This window comes from Adiantum capillus-veneris, chromosome 11, assembly GCF_014529385.1.
Source record: "Adiantum capillus-veneris isolate H3 chromosome 11, ASM1452938v2, whole genome shotgun sequence".
Lineage (NCBI taxonomy): Eukaryota > Viridiplantae > Streptophyta > Polypodiopsida > Polypodiales > Pteridaceae > Adiantum > Adiantum capillus-veneris.
Genome location: NC_140941.1, coordinates 92468599 through 92475119, shown reverse-complemented (window position 1 = coordinate 92475119; position 6521 = coordinate 92468599).

The following is a 6521-nucleotide window of genomic DNA, read 5'->3' as shown; positions in this document are numbered from 1 at the left end:
TATGGTTCTGCTGCGAGTGGCAAAAATTCTGTTCCTAATGCTTCTGCTGGCAGCACTTCGTCTGGCAATTCTGGTGATAAGGGCAAAAAGAAGATGCGTTGCCATTATTGTAAAGCCAATGATCACTTGATCAAGTCGTGTCCTAAGTTGAAGGCCAAAGAGGCTAAGAAGAAAGAGGGTGGTTCCACTGCATATGCTGGTTCCACTACAAGTGCAGCCATTGTTGAGTCTTCTGTGAAAGGAGATTGTGATGCTGATGTTGATGCAGAATGGGCTTTTAGCGCAGAGTGCACTTACAATCCTGCTGTCCATGATGCATGCTTGTCAGTTGCTGCAGATTCACATGTGTGGTATTTCGACAGTGGTGCTACAAAGCACATTACCTCACATCGTGAATTGTTTACCTCTCTCGAGTCTGTCCCTCATGGGAATTCAATCACTTGTGCCAACAACGCCTCTTATCCAGTTCAGGGAGTTGGAAAGATTGTGCTCACTGCTGCTAATGGCAGTTCCTTCACACTTGTTGATGCACTTTATGTACCTGGGATCAAGAAGAATCTATTGTCTGTATCCGCACTTGCTAGACTTGGACTTGTAGTCAAATTTGTGGATGACAGATGTACAGTTCATGATCTCAGTTTTGGTGATGAAATTGTTGCATCTGGGCTTTTGTGCCGTGGGCTGTATAAGCTCACTTTGTATGACAAGTGTGGACAAAATTTTGCAAATGCTGTTGCAGATTCAAGGGCTATTTCAGATGCAAAACTTTGGCATGCACGTTTTGGTCATCTGAATTTTGCCAGTTTGCTGCGTTTGCAGAAATCTGATATGGTTGCTTCTTTGCCGCCTCTTGAAGCACCTATCAAACATGTTTGTGAAGGCTGTATTCTGGGTAAAATGCAGCGTTCTAAGTTTCCAAAGGATGGTTCAGTTAGGGCCACATGCAGGTTGCAGCTTGTGCATAGTGATGTTTGTGGGCCTATGCAAACTCCGTCCTTGGGCAATTACCTGTACTTCGTGACTTTCATTGATGATTACTCCAGGCATGCATGGGTATTTCCGCTTAAAGCAAAGTCCGAAGTTTTTATGTGCTTCAAACAATTTTTGGCTATGGCTGAAAATGTCTCAAAATGTACTATGGGCACCCTCCGTTCCGATCGAGGGGGGGAGTATATGTCTCATGAATTTAATGCATTTCTGGCTAGTCGTGGGATAAAACACCAATGTACAGTGCCTTATACACCTCAGCAAAATGGTGTTGCTGAGAGGAAAAACAGGTCACTAACGGAAATGGCACGATGTATGGTCAAAAGTCAAGCTTTGCCGCATTCTTTTTGGCTTGAGGCCATCATGTGTGCCACTTATGTACTTAACAGGTGTCCTACGAAAGCTTTGCAGTCTATTACTCCATATGAAGCATGGCATGATAGAAAACCTTCTATTGAGCACATGCGTGTTTTTGGCTGTTTGGCATATGCTTTGGTGCCACAAGTGCAGCGCAGGAAATTGGATGATAAGGCTGTCAAATGTATTTTTGTTGGTTATAGTGCTGAAAGCAAAGGTTACAGGTTGTATCATCCGCAAACAAAACGTATTTTGGTTTCACGGGATGTAGTGTTTGTGGAAGATTCTGTTCAACCCTTGCTGTCATGTACTAGAGACAGTAATGTAAGCTCACAGGACATTTATGACACTTTGTTGCCTCTTTTCAGTGGTGGAAATACGAATGTAAGTTCCAATGAGGCAAATGTACAGCCTATGGGGGTTTCTGAAAATGTTTTAGAACAGCCTATTACTGATGCAGATGTACATGATGTACTTGATGAGGAAAGGGCTGAAAATGAGCAGGCTAGAGGTATGCCAAAATGGCTGGTGCACACTTTGCGTGACAGTAAATTGGATGCACCTTTATCTAGTCGTACTCGTTCAGGCTCTCGCCATGCATCTTATGCATCAGATTGTTATGCTTTGGCTGTGTCTAGTTTACATGATGTTGAGGAGCCTCTGTCTTTTGATGAAGCACAGAATTCAGAAAATTGGATTGCTGCCATGAAATCAGAATATGATGCACTTATAGAGAATGACACATGGACTTTATGTGATTTGCCTCCTGGCAAAAAGGCCATTGGTACGAAGTGGGTTTACAAGTTGAAACGCAAGCCGGATGGTGAGATCGATCGCCATAAGGCTCGACTTGTTGCAAAGGGTTATGCACAACAAAAAGGCATAGATTATGAAGAGACTTTTGCTCCCACTTGTCGTATGACTACTGTGCATTTTCTATGTGCATTGGCAGCTCATTTTGGTTGGGATGTACATCAATCAGACATTGTTACTGCTTTTTTGAATGGTGACATATTTGAGGAAGTTTATGTAACGCAGCCTCGCGGTTTTGTCATAAAAGGACAAGAGGACAAAGTGTGCAAATGTAAGAAGGCTTTGTATGGGTTGAAGCAATCTCCTCGTGCTTGGTATGAGAAAGCTGACACTCATTTGGTTAAACGAGGCTTTCGTAACAGTCCAACAGAAAGCACATTGTATGTAAAGCGTGAGGATGATGTATTTCTCATTGTGGTTCTTTATGTTGATGATTTGCTGATCACTGGACCAAATGAGAGACATATTGCTGAATTTAAGGCTGATTTGAATGCTACTTTCAAGATGAAAGATTTGGGGCTGTTGCATCATTACTTGGGTATACAGTTTAAGCAGTGTGATGGTGGTATTGCCTTGTGTCAGAAAAGTTACATAGAGACATTGCTATGTAAGTTTGGACTTGAGGATTGCAAACCTATTTCCACTCCCATGGAAACAGGTTTGAAGTTGAGTCTACATGATGCTGGCGATCCTGCTGATGTCACACTTTACCAAACTGCTGTTGGCTGCCTCATTTATGTATGCAACACGAGGCCAGATATTCAGTTTGCAGTCTCGCAGGTCAGCAGATTTATGCATAGCCCAGGGTCTAAGCATTGGCAGGCTGTCAAGAGGATTTTCCGCTACCTTAGTGGCACTTTACATCTTGGCTTGTTTTATCCCAAGGGGGGATCATTGCCGCCAGACTTACATGCTTTTTCGGACTCAGATTGGGCTGGTTGTTTTGACACGCGAGTGTCCACAAGTGGTTTTTGTTTCATGCTTGGCAGTTCATGTATATCATGGTTGAGCAAGAAGCAACCTACTGTGGCCACTTCGAGTTGTGAGGCTGAGTACAGGGCAGTCTTCACAGCTACGGTTGAGTGTGTATGGCTCAGATGCCTTATGGCTGACTTGGGTGTTGGACAGGACACTGCCAACACTATCTACACTGACAGTCAGAGCGCATTCGCAGTTGCGAGGAACCCAGTTTTTCATGCTCGCACAAAGCACATTGAGGTGCATTACCACTATGTCAGGGAGAGGCTCTCAGCAGGAGAGATCAGCTTGGCTTATGTGCCAACACAGGACAACCTTGCAGATCTTTTCACAAAGGCATTGTCTCGTGAGAAGCTTGAAGCTTTCCGCAAAGCTTTGGGCTTACTCCCCTTTGTGGACTGATCCTGTCCTCAGGGCATGGCACTTCCCTTTACTCATGTGCCAGCTCTCGTTCACCGCATCACTCCAGGGGGGATTTGTTACCATATACATGTGGTAGTGATGTGTGTGAACACACTAGGACCGCCGGGGCATTTTTTCCCTCTTTAGGAGGTTTTTTCCCCCGTGCATTGTATATACGCCCATCACTCTATGGCTATCTATCTTTTTGCACACTAAGGAATACACTCTCTATTGTGTGCCTTGAGCTTCCTTCGTCTTCTCCAAGCTGTGTGTGTTTCTCTGCAACCCTAATTCCAACAATGAGTCCGTGGAGAATCCTGGTTAAGGTGAATACAACAAAGTTTGTGACATACGTCATTTACGGGAGGGGGAAGGGGAAGAAGGCTTGGGGGTTTTTGGAGCCCGAAATTCTTTGATGATGGATTTTCCGCCTCGATAGACGGCCTATTTTCCGGCTACTCGTGCCTCTCGAACCTTTTGGAGTTCTTGTTTCTTGACTTTAAGTTGGGCAGGTGTCAGGGCCTCGCTTATCCATACTGTGGTGCCCTTGAGGAGTCGTGCTTGCTGTAGAAGTGTAATGTGCGCTTCTTTAGTCTTGAAGACCAAGATGCCTTGGTTGGTGCGGTTGTCCTGGTGAACCCTCTCAATTGTGTTGGGGTCAAACTCGGTTGGGTGGATGTCTTGGTTGAGTTCCGCTAAGGTTGTAGTGCAGTCGTCGTTCTCTTCCCACCAAGTAGAGGGCAGGCCGCCGATACGAATAGATAGATAGATAGATAGATAGATAGAGAGAGAGAGAGAGAGAGAGAGAGAGAGAGAGAGAGAGAGAGAGAGAGAGAGAGAGAGAGAGAGAGAGAGAGAGAGAGCTCCTACGAATGGAGGCCTTGTGATCACCATAGCACAGACGAGAGCGAGAGAGGGAGAGCTCTTGCGGTTGGAGACTTTGCAACCACCACAATTGAGGTACCTGCAAGTTTCTTTTTGTATATTGCTTCCAACAGGTCAGGCAAGGGTCTTGTCATATTGTGAGCAGTTGCGAGACTCCTACTCTTTTTGCATGCTTGCAAGAAGCTTGACTGCTCTCTCTCTCTCTCTCTCTCTCTCTCTCTCTCTCTCTCTCTCTCTCTCTCTCTCTCTCTCTCTCTCTCTTTTGCTCAAGGTTTTCTGCAGGAGGAGTGTTTGATTACTAGATTTCTCTCCATCACTCTCACTCTCTCTCTCTCTCTCTCTTTCTCTCTCTCTTGATGGAGTGAAGGTGGAGTGTGCAAGAGAGGGAAGGAGAGAATGGGGAAGAGGATACACGAGCAGACACGTTTGGTGGAGCTTGTGAGAGAATAATTATCCCTCTCCTTATTGTTCACTACTACCAAAACAATAAGTGGGCGGTTGCCCGCCTGGCCATAATTGGCCACGGGCCTTAAACCCAACAATCTCCCACTTGAAGGCGAACGTGGACCAAGTGGCTAAAGAATGTAGGGGCTATTGTGTACAAATGTACAAAACCGTGAAGCGTGACTGTAGCTTCACCCTACGCCCATCATCTCTATGCAATGTGCGAATCTCTCTGAGGCTAGGCTCTTTGTTAGAGCATCCACTAGGTTTTCATCCATGTGATTAACTCAATGCGTTTTCTAGCCAGAATATCCTGCACCACATGGTACCTGACCTCTATGTGTTCCGACTTGGAGTGAAACACGGGGTTCTTTGCTAACACAATCGCACTCTGACTGTCGTAATGTAGCACTGGAATATGGTGTATACCAAAATCTCCCACTAAACGAGATAACCACACAGCTTTCTTATTACTGAAACTAGAAGCTGCAACATACTTTGCCTTAGTGGTGGAAGACGAAGTGCAATTTTGGATACATGACCTCCAAGAAATTGATGCTCTAGTGAACAAGAAATGTAGCCAGATGTGGATCGCCTAGTGTCCACACAACCAGCATAATCCAAATGAGTGTATCCAACTATGGATGCATCATTGTTCCCAAAGCATAAGCACTTGCTAGTTGAGCCCTTGACATATCTCAAGATGTGCTTCACTGCTTCCCAATGCTTTCTGCCTAGATTTTCCATAAACCTGCTAACCACTCCCATTGTATATGCAATGTCTGGCCATGTGCTAACCATGGAGAACATAAGACTTCCAACTGTCAAAGAATACGGCACCTTTGCCATCTCTACCTTTTCAGCATCCGATTTGGGACAATCATTCTTGCTAAGTTTTTTTATATGCTGCCATGATTGGGGTACTCAATGATTTCCCCCCTTTCATACTAAAAACTTGCAAGACCTTGTGGACATACTCTTCCTGTAAAAGTTCAAGTATACCACATTTGCAATCTCTCTTGACACGCATACCAAGAAAGTGATGTGCATCGCCCAAATCTTTCATAAAAAACTGCTTTCTTAAGGCATCCTTGAGAAGTGCAATCTCATCTTTTGACTTCCCAGCTATGAGCATATCATCCAAGTACAAAATCAGAATGATGAGGGAGCCATCGTTCAACCTTTTTGTGTACAAGCAATGATCCTCTTGGCTACATATGTAACTTTGGGACTAAATGTACTTATCAAACTTGATGTACCATTGTTTTGAGCCTTGCATTAATCCATACAAATATATCTTGAGTCTACACACCAGCTCTACCCTTGTTGGCTTCTTAGGCTTTATCGAAAAACCCTCTGGCTGTTTCATGTAAACATCTTCTTCAAGATCCCCATGAAGCCTAAAGTTGTCTTTACATCCATTTGGACCAATTCCAAGTCCTCAATGACTACTAGTCCAAGCACAAGACACAATGTAGTCATCTCCACTGGAGAAAATATTTCGTCAAAATCCACGTCTTTCATTTGATTGAACCCTTTAGCAACCAATCTTGCCTTATACTTAGGCTCGGGATCATCTGTGATATACTTCTTCTTGTACACCCATTTGCATGGCAATGCTTATTTATTTGTAGGTAGCTCTGTTAATTCCCAAG